The sequence below is a fragment of the Amborella trichopoda genome, chromosome 6 (genome assembly GCF_054954075.1).
Source record: "Amborella trichopoda isolate Santa Cruz 75 chromosome 6, AtrichopodaSantaCruz75HAP2 v2.0, whole genome shotgun sequence".
In the NCBI taxonomy this organism is placed as follows: Eukaryota; Viridiplantae; Streptophyta; class Magnoliopsida; order Amborellales; family Amborellaceae; genus Amborella; species Amborella trichopoda.
In genome coordinates, this window is record NC_142341.1 from 8,154,642 (window position 1) to 8,178,009 (window position 23,368).

The window sequence follows — 23,368 nt, forward strand, 5'->3', positions numbered from 1 at the left end:
AAAATATTTGTACATGTGCGGTATTCGCCGCACATGCTAAAAAAACATTTGTACATGTGGGGTCTTGGGCGCATGCTAAAAAAACATGTGCTAATCACAATAACTGAAAGGAAACCACTCCAAATGGACGTCCCTCCCTAAAGATTGTGATTTTAGTTTACAAAACTGCCAAGTAGGGTAGAATGGTTGAGAAGCCCGGGTCATGCTCAGATAGGGGGTTAGTTATTTCCATCACAAAACGTGCATAAAAGGGCCTCCATGCACCCTCCCCATATCACCAATTCAATCTCTCCTCTTCTTCTCATTCTTTTAACCAGCTGAAGATTTGATGTTTTCATGCTTTCCACAGGCTTTCTTGAACATGGTATTCAGACGGTTCCTCTTCGAGTTAGTTCTCGGAGATGCAATGTTGAGTAACAGGTTCAAAAAAGCTGTGGAGAAACATGGAAACGATTATTACGCTGTATTGCTGGCTCGAAGGCGATTTTATAAGAATGTTGGCCGTGGTTTATTTTCCGGTTGATGATCTGAAGATATTTGTCACTGGTGCCACCATCTAACTGGTTTTGCAGGTCCCCATGAAATGGTAAAAGGTGTCTTTGTTGATGGGGTGCAAGAAATATGTCTTTCCGTTTTAGTAAATTTTTCTTGGTTACTAAGAGAGAGCCATATAGGATTAATTTTTCAAATTCCAACATATTTACTCTACTTTGATATTTTCATTTCTGCTTTCTATATTGGTTTTCAAAGAAATTTCATGAACGTACATGCATGAGTGGATCTTCATAAATTTGGGTGGGGGTTCCGTTTACACAAAACACTAGTGGAGAAAATATAGCAATGAGTTTATGTCAAGAATGTTTAGGGAAAGGAATTTATTTCAAAGAATATGGTAATCTATTTAGTCATAATAAAGTTACAAGGCGTTATTGCAAAAATATTTCATCTCCTTCATATTTTTATATCTAATAATTTAAATATTATATGGATTTCAAACATGGAGGGATTAAAATATATTTGTAATCCCTGTGATCTTGTTTTCCAGAAAGATACTTAATTGGAATAGCTTCCATTTTTCTTATATGATAATTATTGATTGGGTTTGTTTTTGATGGACTAGTTTCTTGATGTATTTTTTTGCCCCAGTTACTGATAGTGGAAAAATGGTACATTTCAAATTCTTACATGGTAAAAAAAATAAAAAAAAGGAGCTAAATTACATGTTACATAAAATCTGTATGTGTCCTGTGAAGTATATTTTTCGAATTACCAAAGCATTGTGATATATGGTGGTATTGAAAAAAAATGTAAAAAATCACCCAAATCAGAGAGAGCCACGACGTAAAAAAAATGGGAGAAATTTAAAAACTGCATTAGCATCTACTGCTAAAACACATTGTAGAATGACAAACTCCATGATATCCCACTCTCATTTGCTTTAAAACATCATCCTAGGGATACTTACGACGTATAGAAACCACATTTCTAGTAATGTCGATGAATATGCGTTATCTCATTAATTTGATAGTCGTTAAAGTGATACAGAAAGGAAGATGGAGGAATATGTGTTATTTCATTAATTTGAATGTGGTTAAAGTGATGCAGAAAGGAAGATGGGTGTCTCCAAGATTGGCTTAAAATAAATTTTGATGGCTCTTTGGGGAACCTGAGTTTTGTTAGAATTCGAGTTCGTCACTAATAGTGATAGTTGTGTCATCTTTTGCTTTGCTCGTCCACGTGGATGGTTTTTTTACTCTCAAAATGTAATTATTTGGTGTAAGGAGGAGGCGAGGCCACCATGGAAATTAAGGTCCATGTGATTACAGGTTATGGATCTTGCCAGGGCTCTCTTTAAAACATGCTTATAGGGAGGCTAATGATACGGTGGATGGATTAATAAAGTTTGGGCTTCTCTTTTGCATTTACATGTTTCCGATTCTTTGTTTATTTGAAGAGTTGTGTAACCTTTTATTGAGATTTTAATAAAATTACGTGCTTTCGCTATTGAAAAAAAAGAAAAACCATACTGATAGTAACGAATGGGTGGATACCTGACGAGTTGGGGAAGGATCTATTTGTACCAGAATTAGGTCTGGTTCAGACTTGGGTCTAGCTTAGGCCCTATTGGATCAAGTACAATCTGACCAGACCTACTTAGTATATAAAAGATATATTAAAAGGGTGCGGCTTCTATAAGGTTACAACCTTAAACAATCCAATTAAGGCGCACCTTAAAATTTTATTATAACATGTAATTTTATTAGAGGGTTTTTTCTACATTAAAACAATATTTTTAATAGATTTTTAAAGTGCATATGGGATTCTACATTTTAAGGTTGCAACCTTATATATATTTTTTTCATATTAAAATATGTATAAACATTTTACATTATAAAAAAAATATTTTTTATATTATTTTATTTCTAGATTCGGACCCGATGCAACTTCATAGGTCGAGTCTAGGACCAAGTGACTTGGACTTGACTCCAGTCAGATTTGGCCAGTGTCAAGATCAACCCAGATCACTCCCAACCCATTTACATCACTATAACCAATGGCCTGCCAGAAGGCGACTTAATGCGCAGTTTTTACTCGAATCTAAGACTCAAGGTTTGTTATCAAATGATCGAGCTTAATTGGTTAATTGGTTAGCGTTTGATGATTTACAATGCTACGTCCTAAACTCAATTCCTATTAGGTTATATGCCCTACGTCCTAAACTCAATTCCTATTAGGTTATATGCCCTCTCCACTGACTCATCCAAAAAAAATGACTTACATGCTAGTTGACTTTGGCTTTTTTTAAGTTGTAATGAGCAAGGGCTTGTTTCATAATCATTGCAGGTAACAAATTGTGCCACGGGCGCATGTCATGCATCTTAGGTTTCCCTCGAACAAGGATTGAGAAACAGCACATCCATGTAGCCAAGATGGCATAAGAAGTTTTGCAGTTCGATAAATTGAATTACCATTTAAATAGTGTTTGTGCAAAGATTCATAATCCACAAGACTTGAATTTTTTTTTTAGTTTTGGGCTCGGCACTTGCCGAATCCAATACAATATATATTTTCATTTTAAATTTTTTTTCAAAGAAGATGGCCGAATCCATCTTTTTCTTCACAACTATGGTTTCAGCCGGTGGTTTAAAAAACGGATCGGTACCTCGAATCGGGCACACAAAAAACTCATCCGGATTGAGATCCGTCTATCCGGATTGGAAATCGGCCGAATCGGTTGGATTAAGCCTTAACAAAATCTCAAAGAATTATTAAAATTCATTCTAAATGTTGTTTTTTAGGAATCCAATAGGTTGTTTTTTAGGAATCCAATAAAAAATGAGGGTACTCCATTAAGAACTTTTATTTTTTACATCAATATTTTAATATTGAGATTTTTTTCTTGTATGAACTATTGTTAACCATTATTACTAATTATAATTAGGGTTTTAAAAATCGGAGAGTCGCAACGGACTCGCCCAGATCAACACGGGAATCAGGCACCTTGTGTCGATTCTTTTGCAAATTTGGAAATCGGGCGGCGATTTTGAACAGTGAATCGCCCTTATTCCAGCAGCTTAGTGACGTCATAGGGCGAATCTATTGCAACTATCAACGAATTCCTAGGATTTTTGGTGGAATGGGGGTTGTAATTCTTTCTACTTCTCGAGGTATAATGATAGATCGAGAGGCTCGACGAGAAGGAATTGGAGGAGAGATTTTATGTTATATATGGTGATTTTTCAAGTATACGAATTTTATCCGTAACTTCCTATTTATTTTATGAAAATGAGAGGAGAGACAAGTTGGCCAATACCGCTTATCCTCTATTAGTTGATACTTCAAGGAAGGGAGTTACCTGAAATGAAAGAACAAATTTTAATTCATGAAGGTTTAATTACTAAATCACTTCCCAGTGGCATGTTCCAAGTTCGCTTCGATAATGGAGACCTGGTTCTAAGTTATGTTTCAGGAAGGATCCGACATAGTTTTATACAGATATTACCAGGTGATAGAGTGAAAATTGAAGTAAGTCGTTATGATTCAACCAGGGGACATATTATTTATAGGCTTCGCAACAAAGATTTTAATGATTAGACGGCTTCTTAAAAATTCCTTTTATTTCTTCCATAAGGATATCGAGGCTCAAAAGTTCAAGAAACTTCTTTTTTTCTTCCAAGGAAGAAATTCAGAATTTAATTAAGTAAGGAGCGACACATATGAAAATATGAGGACATTTTGGTAATTGTTTTTCAAAATATCATTTCAAGTTACCCTTTCTCTCCATCACGCTGGCATTAATGTTTTTGTAAAGGTAATTATATCTTATAGACTTTCTCTAATTCTTCTATGTGGGACTCGCACTAAGCGATATTATATTGAAAATTCATACAATATAAGTAAATATTGTACAAAACTCTTTAGTAGTGTGCGAAGGGTTTCCGTGGTTAGCAGCAAAGGTTTTATGTGTGACGTTCCAAGTTCGAATCCCAGTTGGGATGCTATAGTACAAAATTCACGTTTTGTCTTCATAAAAAAATTTTAAAAAAATAATATCATAAATTTTTTTTTAAAACTGATATCATATAAAAAAAAGAAGATAGGTTTTTACTTTTGTCTTTAAAAAAAAACAAAAATTTGTCTTCATAAAAAAAAAAAGAAAGATAGGTTTTTACTTTTGTCTTAAAAAAAAACTAAAATGATGAAAATAATATGATAAAAGAAATAAAAAAAAAAAAAGTAATACAACAAGGAAAAAAAAAAGAGGTAATATAATATCTTCTTTTTTTTCTTGTCAAAAAAAAAAAAAGTTATACAAAAAATATCATATTTTCTTGTAAAAAAAAATACAACAAGTATTTCTTGTCAAAAAAGAAAAAAGATATTTCTTAATGCAACAAATATTTTTTAATAAATACTAGGAATAACTGATCTGATTATAATTTTTATTTTTATAATATGGTAAGCTTTAACATAAATTAGGAATATTAATTTTAAGATATGATTCAAAGACATTTGAAATAACTCTCTGTCTCTAACAATCTCTTCCATTAAATTTATTCTAAAATTCTAAAAAATTATATTTTTAAATATTTGAAGTGTTATTTCGAAAATTGATGCCCATTCGAATAATTTATATATTGATAATCAAATATTTTATTTACTTGCATTATAAATCTTGTGATGTATTATTTTTCTTACAGTTGTCAATAATACATTTTAAATTAAATGATATTATAAAATATTTTAAAATTGCTATTATTTATATATCAAAATATAAACCAACAATTTTCATTGCAATATATAATATTATAGTTAGATAGGTTGTAATAATTTTGGATTATAGTTAGTTAGGTTGTAATAATTTGGTTTTTTTTTTTTTTAGTGGATTAGGATTTTCCAGCAATTCGAGATTTTAGGGGCCATTTTTTTATGGATTTAATCCATTATTTATGTAGTCTATGTATGATTATATACTTTATCCATGGTAATTCTACGTTTTTTATTTTATGTGATGCAAATTTAATGGTTAACATAAGTTCATACAAGAAAAGAACATCTTAATTATTCACAAATTGATTAAAAATGAAAGTTACCAATGTAATACCCATATTTATTATTGGATTCTTAAAAAATAACATTTATAATGATTTTTTATAATTTTTTTGGATTTTTTTTAAGGCTTAATAGGACCGATTCGGCCGATTCCCGATCCGGATCGCCGATTCACAGATCTGGATGGGGTTTTTAGGTGCTCGACCGGGGGCCCCGATCCGTTTTTTAAACCACTGATTATAATATTATAGTAAACATGATTAAAACAGCATTAGAAAATGTTTCCATATCATATGATTAAAAATAAAAATAAAAATGAACCCCCAATAAATTCTAATATTATGATATTAAACAATTCAAAAATAAATTATCCAAAAAAAATGAAAATAGATTTATCAAAATTAAAAAAATAAAAAAAAAAGCCTATCGACAACATGCAGGATAGTTACAAAAAAATAAAAATAAAAATCAATATGGAAATAAATTTACCAAAAAACAACTTTAATAATTATTTGGCACTCCAATTAAGTCATTTAATTAGAGAAATATGCAGATGAGGCTCATTGAATATGACACGCTAATTTGGAATCATGATATGCTAATATTTATAATGTAATTGACACACTCGTTAATAACATTAAACTAATTGATATGCTCATTAATTCATTTTTTAGAACATAATTAAAAAACGAACCCTTTATATATTTTAATATTTTGATACGAAAAAAAAATTAAAAAGATATTAAATTCAAAAAATAAAAAAATGACGTATTCACTTCCCTAAGTTGTCACTCCATTTATTGTTATAAAGAAAAAAAATTTATTGCTTTTAATAAGTAGCATATTAATGCATTTAGAAATGGGAATGCCATAAGATTTAATAATTAGTGTTTAACAAGTAGCGTATTAATACATTTAGAAATGGGAGTAGCATTTAATAAGTAGCGTATTAATACTTAGAAATGGGAGTGCCGCAATATATTTTTAGAGGTGCTTGCATTTAAAAAAATAGGAGTGCAGCGTAGAGTACTAATGTTGTGAATAGGTTAGGGGAATTGTCTCACATCTAAAAGTGGGAGAGTAAATTGATGATATAAAAGCCACAATTTTATATATGTCAACAACAAAATAAAGAGGACGTGGGATGCATCAGTTGCCTTCCACAATGCCTCTAGAGAGAACTGACTACACTTGGTAAGTTAGGTAGTTGTGGGCAACGTGCGGCGGGTAGGGTATACCTGATTCGCTGTAGTAGAGAGAACTGACTACACTTGGAAAGTTAGGTAGTTGTGGGCAACGTGCGGCGGGTAGGGTATACCTGATTCGCTGTAGTAGAATCCGACCCAATAGTGGGCCACCCGGTTCATTGTAGTAGAATTCGACCCAGTCGTGGGTAATGTGTGGCGGGAATTCGACTTAGTAGTGGGCAATGTGTGGTGGGTAACCCGGTTCACTGTAGTAGAATCCGACCTAGTAGTGGGCTGATTCACTGTAGTACAATCCGACGCAGAAGACGCAGAATCGACCGATATGTTGTGTATGAATCGGACCAGGGTGGCCGTCAACACAGAATCGACGATTTTGCCTGATTCACTGTTGAGGTTGTGTATAGTCAAGAATCGACGATTCTACTCTAAACACACTCGACTTCTGATATTGTGTGGGAACTTTTGATATTGTGTGGGTTCTCGACGATTCTACTCTAAACACGCCCCACTTCCGACATTGTGTAGGAATTGGAACGGGGTGGCCGTTATCTTCAACTATTTGGGCATAGGAAACCCATTTGTAACATTAAAAAAAAAAAAATTCGTTCAATATATCAAAGTATCAAACAATAGACCATTTGGTGAAAATAGAAACCGAATGAGAGCAAAATATATAAATCATGGGACTATTTTTTGTTCGAAAAATGAAATAGATCTCTATTTTAATTTCCCATATACACAATTACAAATTTTCTATTATATTTTATTCTAATATATTTTTAGTGCATGGCGTTGATTCTAGTTCTCAGCCTGCCCCCCATGTAACTATTGGGTTGAGTCTTAGTGAGGTTCAACGCGACTTGTGTACGCCCTATATTAAAATGAAATTTATCAAAACACACTTTAAAGTTGAACCATCTAACATTTCACTTTGTTGGCTCTGTGTGGTCATTAAAGGCCTTCTAAATGCTTGTAAAATGAAATTATATAGTAGAACATGAACTCAATGAGAGTGTGGTCCCATGTGGATCATACTAAGTAAACGATGTTTGTTGATACTGGACTGTATTTAACGTGCTAGGTCAGTCTAGTTGGGAAAAACCCTTGTTACATGGACATAGAAAAACAAACCGATGAGGTTTAGATATGTTATCCTTTGATGAGGTCGGAGTATGCCCGAAAGAGTGAGCCGATGGATTGTGTGACCCTTGTATGTGATGGAAGCCTTTAGAGACGGAGCCAAAGCCTCGTCATTTGTATCATCACAGTATGCACATTGATAGCCATTTTCAAGAAAGTGAACCATCTTTCAAGATGAAGTGTGTGCATGTGCGAGAGATACCCCCTGTGCACGATTGAGTAATAGATTGCATCAGGTCAGGATGACCTTGGTTTCGTCTCCAGGGTTCATGAAATCCATATGCTGGGACTGCGATCTCTTGTCCATTAGATAAACCTTAGGTGACCCACTAATGATCTCCTTTACGAACTGTAGGTCATGGGCAATGCTGGGTTGGTTTGAGCAAGCATGTGTTATCCGAAGTCCGTAGTTGGAGATGGAGTGTCCTAGTGCATATTGATTCCTAAACCATATAGATCATTTTTCTATCAAAGTATTTAATTTTGTTTATTTTAATAATATATAATTGTTTTTTTAGAATTGTTATTTGAAATTTCTAAGTCTCTATATATTTTATTTATCAAATTTAGATTTATATAAACAGATATATTGATTTAAATATTCAAATAAAAATTTTATATTTTTTAAAAAATATAAAAAAATAATATAATTGTATGGGAGGCCCAATAGGACTTTTGGGCCCACCATAGCAAAATAGGTGGGGCCGATTATGTGCCACAATAGGTGGCACGCCCCACCTAGGTAACCTTCTATTTTATTTGATCAAGCTCTAAAGTTTGAGAGATAAACTTGTGTTGTTTTAAAAAAGCTTAAATCTTTGAGAAAATTTTGAATGAAATTTTTGTATGTATGAGAAGACTGATGCATAAAAGAAGAAATGATAATATTATCATAAATTAGTTTCTTATTTGAATTAATTGATAAAAAAATTATTTAGGAAGTGAAGAATAATGGTTCTAACACCTTTTATGGAATGTTGATAGTCCATATATGGAATTGAGAGCTCATATCTCTCATTCCACAAGTCACCCAGGATCAATTGTGCATATTCAATCTCACATGAGTGGCAAGCCATGGAAAACTGTAAAAAACCTTAATTCTATTCAAACACTATAAAAATGGGAGTACCCTACCCAAAATCTCTACACCATATTGCTTACACCTAAAATCTCTCTCTTCTGTCTCCCATAAAAAAAGAAGGGGTACGTCCCATCTCTTGAGTTTTTTCTCTCTCATGACCAAAGAAGGGGGCTTGCCCCATTCTAGAAAGTCTTTTTCTCTCTCTCATCTTGGAAATTCTCTCTCCTCTCAAAGAAACCCTAAAAGGGGGCGCACCCCACTCTCTCTCTCTCTCATGGTGTCTCTCGTGTCTCTCATCATCTCTCATATTACATTGGGGTTAAGTCTATAGGGGTGAGGTAGAAAGAGAAGTATCTCTGTCAAGCTAGGTTATCAAGGGGGTTCACCTAGCTATTGAATTTGTGATCAATGAGGTTTACATTCTATTGGTGTGGCTTGTCCAAATCTTGGTGTGGCTTGTCCAAATCTTGCTTTCCTTGTTGAGATTGATAGTTGACAATTAGATCTTGCATCATCAGAAGGTGGTGACTCGGTGAGGGGTGTAAGAAGGCCAATTGAAGTAATATCTGACACCCTCTTTTATTTCTTACTTATTTACTTATTGTCTTCTCCATTCCAAAGCATAGGTTCTTTTTTATTTGTTATCGAAAGAAAGGTTTTGAATGGCTTCAAGTTCTTGAGATCCTAGTTTTATTCTTTTATTTTATTTTATTTTATTTGAAGTTGTTTTATTGTAAAATGACTACTTGTAAGTGGTCTAAGTCAAGAAGAAAAAAAAAAAATTTTAAAATAAAAGAAAATTAAAAGAGCATACAAGTCATTCTTTCACACTTAAGAGGTGTGTTTTGATTAATGTAAGGATTAATTTTGTAAATTTCCCAAATAAGGTGTACATACAAGCGTACCATACATGGTTTTTCAACAATCTTTTACCCTACAAAGTCGCTCTATTTTATAGTGTATCCACTTTTAACTTTGTTTTTCCCCAAAGGCAATTTATATAATGAGATTTTTCCTTTGATAAAAGATGGTCACACTTAATCTTGACCATTGGATGTGAAATTGGGTGGATGCATTTTTTTCATTGACCAAGCTCAAAGTTCAAAAGAAATTTTTGCGAACTTTGTGACACACCTAAGCTTTCAGATTTCACATCAGATGGTTATAAATAATTGTGACCTCCATAAACTAAAGGTAAATGGTCCCATAGTATACAATCCGTTATTTTATACCTCATAACTCTATGTTTTCTTTAGTTTGATACGGTGCTTGAAAATCTTGCAAAATAGAAGGTTCAGATAAATTATTACAATATTTATTATTTTTATGATTTCAAATATATATATATATATATATTTGTCATGATCCATATATTTTAAGGTCGATAAAATCAATTTGAGAATTTTCCAAAATCAAAACACTTTTTCGTATTGGTTTTTGAGGTGCACCTTACTTGAACAGTGTTTACTTGAACAGTGTAAGGTTGATGCCTTTATTTAAACCTTTCCGTCTAATATAAGGTAAACAAGCCACTCAAATATGTGCTAATCACCATAACTGAAAAAAGAAAACACTCCAAATGGGATGGTTGTGATGTTAGTTTACAAAACTGCCAAGTGAAGCAGAATGGTTGAGAAGACCGGGTCATGCGTGTCAGATGAGGTTGGTTATTTTCACCCTCAAACATGTATAAAAGGACCTCCATGCACCCTCCCCATATCACCAATTATATCTCTCCTCTGAAAGAACTTTCTCTAGAAACTTCAGATGATTGAAGATTTGATGTTTTCATGCTTTCCACAGGCATTTTTGAACATGGTATTCAGACGAGCCATCTTCGAGTTAGTTTTTGGAGATGCAATGTTGAGTAACAAGTTCAATAAAGCTGTGGATAAACATGGAAACAATCATGATGCTTTATTGCATAATTGAAGGTGAATACAATTTTATCCGAATGTTGGCCACAGAGAATTTTTCAGATCATTATCTGCAGGTATTTGTCAATGGCGCCAATGCCAAATTAGTTTTAAAGTTGAAATGAAATGGTTGTGGTTGTGGGCATGTGTATTTGTGTGTGTTCGTCGAGAAGACTAAGATGAATCAGTCATATGGAGGATAGTTTTGTAGTTTGAACCAAGTGAGGGACGCTGGTTTTCCACTGTTCAAATGAAAACCAAGGGAAGGGTAGAATTATGGGTTTTTATTTATTTATGTCAAATATGAATTAGAGTTGCTAACTATTTGTATTTATTTTCTAGTAGGTACATTTCCTTTTTGAGGGTGGGATTTAAGCGTCCATGGGTCTTGATCACTTGACATTTGATGAGGGTGAGATAGTTTGGGTTGTGAATATCCGATGAAATTAATGGAAAATTTCTAGTCAATACATAAAAAAGAGAGACTGGGTTCGATTTTTATGGATCACGAGTAAATGATGTGGGGATGTCAAAATGATGTTTAATTTTAGGAAAATTTAATGGGATTGTATACTATGAGACCATTTAATTTTGGCATGAGATCACAATCAAATTTTAGGCATTAGATGTGAAATCCAATAGATAAAAATGCATCACAATATTAGAGAAATTTTATTTTGGACTTTGTGTCTTGACACATCATCAACCAATTTGTTTCGAATACAATGTCATAAGTGATTGTAAGCTCCTTGAATTAAAAATAATTATTATTATAAATTCATTGTATTAAAAATAAATGGTCTCATTGTATACATTTCCAATTTTAATTGGATATTAAGAGAACTAAATGGGCTCAGTGTATTGTATGATATTGTTGTTTTGCGAAATAAGCATGCAAACCATCCTCATGTGGCAGCATACAGTACATTAAGTCCCTCGGACTAAAGAAACATTTTGAAATTTTTTTATTTGAAAATTTGAGATACACCTATGAATCATAGATGATTATTTTTTAAAAGAACTTAGACTTCCGCAAGACTCAAATCTTGCCCTCCAAAAATTTGAATTTCTTTTTTTTTTTGAGATTGGCCTATAGTTTCAAGAGGTTATGTCTCTAAAATTTGAGGTCTTAAAAATACCCTTAGTCTGAGTTTTACCTGAGATCAAATGGACAATATGCTCTTAAAGGAGCAGCATATATTTTAACACATACAATATATGCTCGATCGAGTGCAAGCTGTATAGTAACTCCCTCAGGCAAATGCCAAAAACTTGGGGAAATATATGAGCGATTTATTTAGAAAAATTAGGAAAAGTTAAATTTCGAGGAATATAGGGATTCCGTCCACACAAGGCTCCAACGCATTATTGTAAGATTATGTCTTTTGCCTTAAAAAATTTTATTTGATAAACTAAATATGTGTCGGATTCTAAACATGGGGTTAACATATTCTACGAAGTTCTTGTCATTTACATTTCGTAAGTAAATAAAAAATATACGTAAATTGGCATGGCAACGGGTCGGGTCTGGTCTCGGTCAGGGTTTGGCCGGACCTGGACCCAGATCTAAAAAAATGATATGGACCCAAACCCGGCCCGTCCCAAAAATTAAAATACCTATGCACTAAACTGTATTTAAATATATTTCATATATTGAGACCCGAAAAATATTACTAAACCCGAACCCAGACCCGACTGGATCTGGACCTGAATAATATTCGGGTCCAAAATTTAGACCTTAAACTGACCCACCGAGTCCAATTTTTTAAGCCCTACCTTAGATTAGGTCTACCCTTGTATCCCGAGTTGGGCCCGGGTCTGTTGCCACTCCTAGCTTCCAAGTTGGGCCCAGATCTGTTGCCACCCCTAGCTTCCATGTTTCCTCTGACATGATTATACTTGGGCCCAGTTTGGAGGGACTTGTCAAGTGATATATTTTTTCTTCCATTAGATGGCCCAACTCTAGTTTCCCCAACTTTTAAACAATTAATGTAGGATGCCTTAAAAATTTTATCCTCTCTGTTAGGAGATTTAAAGTTTTAAAAATGGTACAAAAGCAAGACGCACATCTTTCAATACTAAAAACTCTTGTTCCCTTTTTCATATTGATGCATCTCGAGTTTAAAATGGTTATGTGAAGGTTTTCAAGCAATACAACATTTTTTTTTATGGGTGAGGTTTGTATAGAGCCGATGCTAAGTAAAGTGCACATTCAAATAATATCGAGAAATATGGTTGCAATATTGTAAATCATTGTGATAGCTTGAAAATATATTTTCATCTCTAATTATAAAAGTTCAAGCATGAAAAACAGTGTAGATCTATGAAAACTTGAAAATCTTTAGAATTGACTGTCCAAACTGTATTACAAGATGCACTATTTCCAGAACTTGAAATCTATTTTTTCTCATGTCCATGCATCTTAATGTCGAGATGATCAATTTAAGGATATTTGGGCATCAAAACAACCTCTTCTAATGAAATTTTTGAGGCGCACTCTAATTTGATTGTTTAGAGCCTTGGATCTATATACACTTTCTCCTTTTAGAATTTGATATTAATTCAATTGATGGAATTACAAAGTCCAACTAACAATGGCTAGTAGTAATGCATTTGGATGTGGATGATGTTTTGAAAGGCATTAGATGCCACTAGGATGAGGTTTTGGAGTCACAATAATATTTGGGATGTGTTCTGGTTTCGGAAGTATATCAAAAACCAGATGCCTGAGTTGGCCAATTCACCAAATGCTATTGCTCTATGTGAAGGCTTGACAATTTTGGTTCTTAGATATCTTTGTCCATTTTTTAACATATCTTACCATTCTACACCTATATATCACATACAATAATGCCCACATTAATACATTACACGCCACATGTATGACAAGATACTGTTGATGCTCCTAGAAAACAAAGGTGCATTCTTCCACATGCATAGATAGACATGCCTAGTTAGATACATGTACATTTGAACATACATGACTGCAATTGCACTGCTGCCAAACCAAGAGTAGTTTGATATCAAATAGCCAATTAATGGATATAAAAGTTGAATGAACTAAAAAATATTCTCAGAACCTATGCATTCCCATAGCAGTCTGAATTCGATGAACCCCATGATAATAAAGTACAAAAAAATAACAATATTTTTAAAAATAAAACGAAAGCACTTTCATATATCATTATAGAGGTCAAGTCTCTTGTAGCTTAGAACCCCAAGTTAATAAAGAACAACAAAAAAAACCTTTATAAGTAAAACATCAAACACTGAGTGTGTTAATTATTGAAACTGATGTCTAGTGTTAAATCTTTTAAAAATCCCAAAGAACTGTAAAAACCCACCAGTTTCGAATTCAAGTGACTAAGTGATTTTTCCATTGTGGTAACTGAATAATGTTTGAGCAAAATAATTATTTTTTTAGCAAAAGAAAGTGGGAAACAAATACTCGAGCAACTAAAAAATCTTGTTAACAAAAATACTACATGAAACGTCATGTAAAATTCATACATGTGATCTCAGTTGTAAAAATCGATCATCAAATTGAGCAGTTGGCAGATGATTTTCAGCTTAGTTGAGAAAAAATGAATAGATGTTGTATATATGTCAAAATCGATCACCAAATATCGGATTTTCAATGAAATTAGGACTAGAATCTTGTGACTTAACTCCATGATCTACAAAAGCCCTAGATTTTGATTGAAACCAAAATTGAATAAAAAATCTGGAGTATGCCAGATTTGTTCAACTCAGTTCTCAAAAATTGAGTCGATATCAGATTTTCAATGAAAATAGGAATTGAATCTTGCGACTAACTCCATCATCTACAAAAGCCCTAGATTTTGATTAAAAAAAAAAAACATTGAATAAACAATCTAGAGTATGGCAGACTTTTTCAAAACCAAGCTATAAAATTGAGTTGATGCCCTAGTTGCTCAAAATGGAGCTCCAAATCTAGTGTTTTAAATGAAATTCAGAGTAGAATTTATTGACTAAATCTGTTATCTACAAAATTCCTAGATTTTCATTGATAAAAAAATCCAAAAACAAGGCCACAATATGCATTATGGTGATTTTTTTTTAATATGCAAAGAACACGAAAAACAGGCAAAACATCAAATTTCTGTGTGTTTTCGGTGCAATTACTTCATTTTATACTGTTAAAACAATAATTTCAATTATTAATTGACTGAAAAACCCTAAAAAGGCTGAAAATGCAAGAACATTTGAATCAAATATTCAATAAGACAAAAGTCATGGGTTCTGTCAAATATAACGGCTTTGTTAAAAATAACGGCAAAAGCGTGGCATTAGAAGCATTATAGCGGTTTTTTTCAGAACCGATCCGGTGCGGTTAAAAAATCGTTCGGTTAACTATAAAACGAACCGGTTTGGGTGCATTCTAGCTGGTTTTGGAGATTCTTTTTTGTGGTGTTATATACATATATATATATATATATATATATATATATATATATATATATATATATATATATATATATATATATATATATATATATATATATATATATTAAAACAACAAAACCGGCCCTAACTGGTTCTGATTCTAACCGGCTGGTTCTGATTCTAACCAGCTGGTATTTGTAACACTAGACTTGACTGCATATGGATGAAATCTTTCTCTCGTAACAGATGAGATAAATCTAGAAAAAGCATTAGCATCTAATGCTATAAAGCGCTGCAGAAGAACAATAAAAATTGCAATCGTTCTCTCATATTTTTGGTGAAGCCAATGATTTAGTTTATCGACTCGCTAAATATGGAGTTTCTTTTCTTTTCTTTTCTTTTTTTTTTTTTGACCAAGATCATTGATATCATTAGAAGTTACTCAAAAAAAAAATTACATTGTCAGAAACAAGAACAGAAGAACAAGAAGTACCCCCCTTAGCAAGAAGGTCGGCTACCCCATTAGCCTCTCTATAAACATGTGTGAAAGACACCACACTAATTAAAGGGCATTTACGAAATATGGATTCCAAACCGATCATAATGAACGGGCGACTGCTTGTATGTGCGAATGTGAAGATCAAAAGAAATACTTTCATGTTCAACATCTACGTGTTGGAAATGGGTTGGGATGACCAATGTACCCACCGGTTGTCCAGAGTGGATCCAGGTCTAGACGTAGAAAATGGATCCAACAAGTCAGGTAATGATCCATTTCACATTGATCCAAACAAGGACAAAACCTAGATCTGACTTGGTTTAACCAAACATTCTCGATATGTATAAGTAAAAAAAGCATATAAAAATATCATTTATATTTGGAAAAGTTTATATAAGGTTACATCCTGAAAATGTAGAAATACAGATGCTCCTAAAAAATTCATCAGAGAATATTGTTTAATGTTGAAAAACCCTCCAATTGATCATCTCGACATAAAGATGTCTGAATATGACAAAAAGAAAGATTTTGAGTCCTGAAAATGGCGCATCTTACAACACATTACCTAAATCGTCCACTTTCAAGATTTTCATATGTTTGTAGATCTACTTGATTTTAACTATTTTTGGAGCTTATAATTTTATAATTAGATATAAAAATAGATATTTAGATAATCCTAATTATTTTTTACACCATTATTACATGTTATAATAAATTTGAAGGTGATTGTTTAAGGTTGCAACCTTATAGAAACCATATCCTGTATTTTTTAAGTACAAGGTGGTCACAAGAACTCTTGTTCGGATTTCAAATGAGGTGAATGTGAGTGTGTCATTGACTAAACTCAAATTTTGAAAAAATGTTTCTCAAATTTCAGGACACACCCCAAGCCATCCAATTGACATCGGATGACTAAAAGTAATTGTAACCTCAGCGCAACAAAGATAAATGATATATATATATATATATATCAGGCCAAAAACAAATGAAGCAAAAATGATAAAAAAACATCGGAAAAGGAGGGCCTGGCCAAGCTGAAGCGGGTGTTGTGCTTTGATACCACTTGTTGTGTGCGGAAGCTCTAACCCGATGGGTTGATTTTCGGCAAATAAAGTACAATAAATAAAACATGAAATACATACTACAAGAACATAAAGCTTTACGTGGTTCACCTAAGAGAGCTACATCCACGGGCATGGCAAACTGAAATCCACTATACCAATGAAAGTTACATCAAAGATTTTGGATCAAACCTCGACAAAATATCCAATCGAGCAAACTCTTTTAAATCTGCTCTCCCAAACGGTGCCATGCCGATTCTCGCATCTCTATTCCATAACTAGACCACTATCTAAGTAGATAATAATTTTGAGAACAAACAAGACTTTATCTCATTAAAAGGGGAAACAATCCAAAATCTCTATGAGAACCGCTTTTCTACAAGAAACCAACCTCTCACTTCTACGAGAGTATTCAGGAGGCATCATCAATGTTTCTCTTCATATGAAGCTCTCTTCTCTCTAAGAGGACATGTAATGTTTCTCTTCATAGGAAACTCTCCTCTCTAAGTGGAAATTACATCTTACGTATAAGAGACTTTATTTCTTTCTTTAGAGGAACCACCATTCCCATATGGTGACGCAAATAGGGCACACAAAATTCTCTACACTTTGATCCCATATATATAAGATTAGAAGTCTATGCTATATCACATATATCTCAAAAGACCAAAAGATATATCCAAGAGTTTCTATTTCTCTTAGGAAACTTATCAAATATCAATCTCAATCCCACATGAATATCTCAATCCCACATAATAGAAAAAAATCTCAGTCAATCCCACAAAATTTGCGATTTATTTATGTAGGTTATTTTGGATAGCACCAAATCCAACAACAGGCTGGCACTGGCCGTAGCGTAGCCAACAATTTATGGTCGAGGCTATACGTTTTTTGGGGCTGTCTAGGCAGAAGAAGTCTTAAAGCATCAAATGGACCATTGAAGCTCAAATAGTCCTTCAATTTATGGGAAATTGAATTAGCATTTAAACAGTGGTGGTCAAAAGGACAATAACCCACAAGACTTAAACTTTTTGTAAGTTTTGGCTTGGGATAATTTTGGGTCGAGTCCTTGTGAGGGTTGATGCAACTAGTCTATGTGCTTGGGTTAATAGTAAAATTTATCAACACACTTAAAAATTGAACCGTCTAAAATTTTACTTAAGGAGTAATTTGAATTTAAAAACTCATTTTGATACGTCATTTGAGAGCAACTTGATATTTCATCAAAACAGTGATAGGCTATTTGTAAAGATAAATAAACAAGAATAAGATCTTAAATAGTTCACATGTGATGAGTAATTTAGTAAATTTCCCAAATGAGGTATAGATGCAAGTAACTTCGGTGCCATACATGGTTTGTAAACAATCTTTTATTATATAAGGAATTGAGATTGGGTCAAGATGGTGTAGTTAGGTTTTCATAGCACAACGTCGCAGTTCCATTCCTATGTAACTTTGTAAAAAAAAAAGAAAAAAAAACATTCTTTTATTTTATACATGCTCGTTCTATTTATAGTGCATAGAAATCCCTCCTATCTTATAGTTGATTAAATAATATGATTGTTTGTTTTTTTAAAACCGAACTTCAATGGCACTATCTTTTGTTTTTCTTCTAATATGATTATAAACTTAGCTGTATCTTTTGTTTTTCTTCTAATATGATTATAAACTTGGTTGACGTGGAATACCTACTCTTTTTAGCTCCCCCTTCTTTCCTCTTTCCTCTTTCTCTCTTTCCCTCCATGTCTTCCCTTTACCGCTGTTTTTCTTTTTCTTTTTCTTTTTTCTTTGTTTCTCTATTCTCTTATCCTCTTTGCTTTTTTCATTCACTCAATGAAAATCTATTTTAACATTAAAGTAAATATTTATTATATATTAAGCAAGATTATAAACTTAGTTGATGCGGAATACCTACTATTTTTATCTCCCCCTCCTTTCCTCTTTCTCTCTTTCCCTCCATATCTTCCCCTTACCGTTATTTTTCTTTTCCTTTTTCTTTTTTCTTTTTCTCTCTATTCTCTTATCTTCGTTGTGTTTTTCATTCACTCAATGAAAATATATTTTAACATTAAAACAAATATTTATTATATATTAAGCAAGAGCAACACCCTTTCTATTTTTGTGTCACATGTCCCTGTTTTCTCTTTCCTAATAATCTCCTCTATTTTACAAAACTCCGTACCCTCTCTCTATCAATGTTTTCAAAACTCTTTCCCTAAAATCCTCTTTATTCCCCTCTTGCTCTCTTTTTCGACTACAGTCACGCTGCTTCTTTCAAATCTAGGTATGCTTTGGTTATTATTTTTTATGGATCTTATTTTTTCTCTTTCCTCTCTCGGTTTTTCCATGCATTTTTTTCCCTTTTTTGAGGAGAGTTATTTTTAAAGCTATTGAAGTCCAAAAAATAAGATAACAAAAATACTTTGGATTTATCATTCTTCTTCATATTAATTGCAACATGTTTTAAAAAAATTATTTCTTTTATATATATATATATATATGGAGGGAGAGAGAGTTTAGCATACCAAAACCAGAGAGATAGTTATTTGAAGTAAATAAATTTTAATGAAACTTATTTGAAATTACATCTGTTTTGGTCATAGTTTTTATGGATCTTATTTTTTTCTCTTTCATCTAATGTTCTTTCCATGCAATATATATATATATATATATATATATATATATATATATATATCCAAAAAATTAAAATCCAAAAAAATTAATGGTTTGAATATAATATGTTATGAACACAATAATGGTTTGAATATGAATATTGGTTATTCATTCTTTTTGGGTGGATAGTAATTCTTAAAACAATTAAAATCCAAAAAATTAATGGTTTGAATATAATATGTTATGAACACAATAATGGTTTGAATATGAATATTGGTTATTCATTCTTTAGCTCATACCTAATCTATGGAGGTCAATTTAGATGAGTTGAATTTAGAAGGTGCTAACATGAAGGTAAATGTGTTGGTTGTTCCAAAGCAAAGTATACAAATTTGTTGCAAGCCTTTTTACTAAAAGACAAAGTTCATTGTCAGCATTTCATATGCTTTGGATTTGTTAGAAATCATGTATTAATAAAATTGTGATTAAAACCTTTCTTTTTGACTCAGGGTGCAAAACTACATGATACAAACTTATAGGGGGGCTAATCTTCAGAGGGCACAATAGATCTACGAGATACTGTGAGTGTTACCCTCATGGGTGGTATAATATATTTAATCAGTCTTTTTATCTTCACAAATTTAGACATCTTACTTCTATTATTATAGACTAGCATACGTTTACCCCTTTGCATGCATGTGTCTTCATAAAAAACTCATTGGGATTTATCATTTTTCTTTCATACTAAATGCAAACGTGCCCAACGTGTATTATTGGAATATTTGTCTTTAAAAATAGATAAAAAAAAGCAATGAGAGTGAGAAAGCATGATTTGTCATAGGCAAATATGGATAGGAAGGTATTTACCAAAAACAATGGATAGGAAGGCGCAATGAGATAGAGTTTCTTCATTTTGAGAACGGAAATTCGTTATTTGGTCAAATGATGCGTGGTAAATAAATTTCCATGAAGCGCATTTGAAGTTATATTTGTTTTGGTTATTGTTTTTTATGGATCTTATTTTTTTCTTTCCTCTAATGTTGTTTCCATGCAATATATATTTATTTTTATTTTTTATTTTTTTACAGAGGTCAATTTAGAAGGGTCAAATTTAGAAGGTGCTTATTTGAAGGTAAATTTGTTAGTTTTTCCAAAGAAAACTGTACAAGTTTATTGCAAGCCTTTAACTTAATAAAATTGTTACCCAAAACTTTCTTTTTCACTTAGGGTGGTGCAAAACTAAGTGGCACAAACTTGTAGAGGGTCTAATCTTCAAAGGGAATAGTAGATCTACGAGATACTGTAAGTATTACTTTCATGGGTGATATAATATATTTAATCAATCTTTTTATCTTTACAACTTTAGTCATGTTACTTTTTATATTACAATCTCATAGGCTAGCATACTTTTACCCCTTCCCATGCATATCCACAATCATCATTTTTGTCTTCATAAAAATTCCTTGGGATTTATCATTCTTGTTTTGTAGTAAATGCAACATGCCCAACATGTATTAGAGGAATATTTGTATTTAAGAATAATATATCATGATAATTTATTTAATGATATATGGCTTGAAAGAGACATTAATATTGAAATCTTAACTTAAGAAATGGGCTTTGATTGCCTAATCTTTGCCAACTTCTTTTATCTCAATTTGTTGATGACACCAATTTGAATTTGAAAGCGGATCCCACCTCTGTCTCCACTACTACTCAAGAAGCCCTTGAACTTAACACTATTGTGCGTGCCTAACAGCAACGAGTCGAGTGGAGCTAGCGAGTGTAGCGGTAGCGAAACGAGCCCCTGAAGGGGGTCGAGCTCCCTTAACTTAAGGAGCGAGGGGGTCCTTCTAAAAAAGCAAGGAGCGGGCCTTTTCTCTCTCTGTCCGTAAGCGTTAAATACCGTAGTGTAACATATTGCATTCCAAATATGAGAGAAAGTAGCCAATAAAAAAATTGAGCACCTTTCAATAAAAAAATAAAATCGCATAATCGATTTAGAAACTATTGAATATCAAATAGTAAAATATTTTAAATATCTTATTCTTATTTATAGAAAAAATAACATGTTTTTATTACCAATGCTATTACAAACCGTGAGAAATCCTCACAAATAGGTTTTTATAAAAAATTTAATATAAATATTTTTAAAACCTAAAAATTATTTTCCAATTTTTCTAAATTTATACTACATAAATATGATTTGGACATAGGGAACCCACAATTTCCCTAGATTTGCAATTTTTTTGTCTCCCTCTAATCTTTTTTTATCAGAAATAGTGTATCTAAATTATTTATTTCTTTCATGGTTTTAAAGAAGGAAAATTGTTTCATACGGGCTGGACCGCATTTCTATGTATACAGTCTAGAAAGGGTAAAGCATCCATCTTAAAGATGGATGCAAGTAGGTGTTCCATCTAATAACAATAGAAACTAACGATCCAAATGTTTTCTTATTAGAATTATTCATTTAGTTTTTAAAACTTATTTATTTTTTCATATTCATGATCTCCATGTTAAACTCCATGTTAGAGGTTACACATCCTTAAAAATTAAGTCCTAAAATCCATCTAAAAATAGATTAATTAGGAGGCCTGCATTTCTACATATGCAGGCTTGGCCGCATAGAAATTGGATCCTTAAAGAAATCATAATTATTTACTAAAATTATTTAATTGTGAGGATAAATTCAATAATTTCTAAAACCATGTTGTATTGAAAATATTTTTCAACAATAAATGTTTCTGTGATTAATATTAAATATCACGTGCATATTACGAGTATTATTATGCATATGATACAAGATGGTTTTGCGGCATACAAGTTCGTTCTCTAATATTGTGAATTGAAACCCGCCCTCATGCATAGTGATGAAAAAAAAAAAAAGGGAGAGAAAACAATATGACGTTTGGATCTTCAAGACGTTACTTTATTCGTTCTCTAATATTGTGAATTGAAACCCGCCCTCATGCATAGTGATGAAAAAAAAAAAAAGGGAGGGAAAAAAATTTGACGTTTGGATCTTCAAGACCTTACTTTATATGATGAGAAATTGTTTGGGGGAATAGAACGCCCTAATATTGGCAATTCTCTTTATTTTATGGATAATTTCATGAATGAAATAATGGTAAAATGACAAAAACAAATAAATATTATGAATGAAAAATTAGGTAAATGGGACAATTATTTACACCTTCAAAACTCTTATGTTTTCTTTTAGTTGGAAAAAGTTTATATAAGGTTGCAATTTTAAAATGTAGAATTAAAGATGCACCTCAAAAATCCACCGGAAAAGGCTGGTTTAATGTTGAAAAACCCTCTAATTGATCATCTCAACATCGAGATGGATGAGTATGAAAAGAACAGATTTTGAGTCCTATAAATAGTGCATTTAGAACACATTATCTAGACTGTCCATTTTCAAGATTTTCATATATTTATAGATCTGTTTGATTTTGACCATTTCTGGAGTTTACAATTTTATAATTAGTTATGAAAATAGATTTTCAAATAATCTTAAGAATTGTTTATACCAAAATTACATTTTATGATAAAATTTGGCGGTGCACCTTAATTGGATTATTTAAGGTTGCAACCTTATACAAACCACATCCTCTTTAGTTTGATATAATGCCTTTTTTTTTTCTTTTTGGGTAATTAAGTAGGGAAAAGAGGCCCCTACCCAATTTTTCAAATAAATTATGAGTTAGCTTTTTGAAGGTATTAGTGGGATGATGTTAGTGGTGGGAATGAAAACCACAACGTGGTCACTAGGACGATACCTCTACGACCCCAATTTGATATGGTGCTTTTACTTAATACATTCACTTTCATTTTTGAACTTCTACCATACTTTTGGGATAATAATATGAATGGAAACTTAGGCT

At 32.4% G+C, this 23,368-nt stretch overlaps 1 long non-coding RNA gene across 1 annotated transcript; it reads left to right on the top strand.

Moving 5' to 3' along the window:
• Positions 1-272: 272 nt before the first annotated feature.
• Positions 273-2,021, top strand: LOC148781538 (uncharacterized). Its single transcript, XR_016057641.1, has 2 exons — positions 273-586; positions 1,598-2,021. It is a non-coding gene; the product is annotated as an uncharacterized LOC148781538 (long non-coding RNA).
• Positions 2,022-23,368: the final 21,347 nt, after the last annotated feature.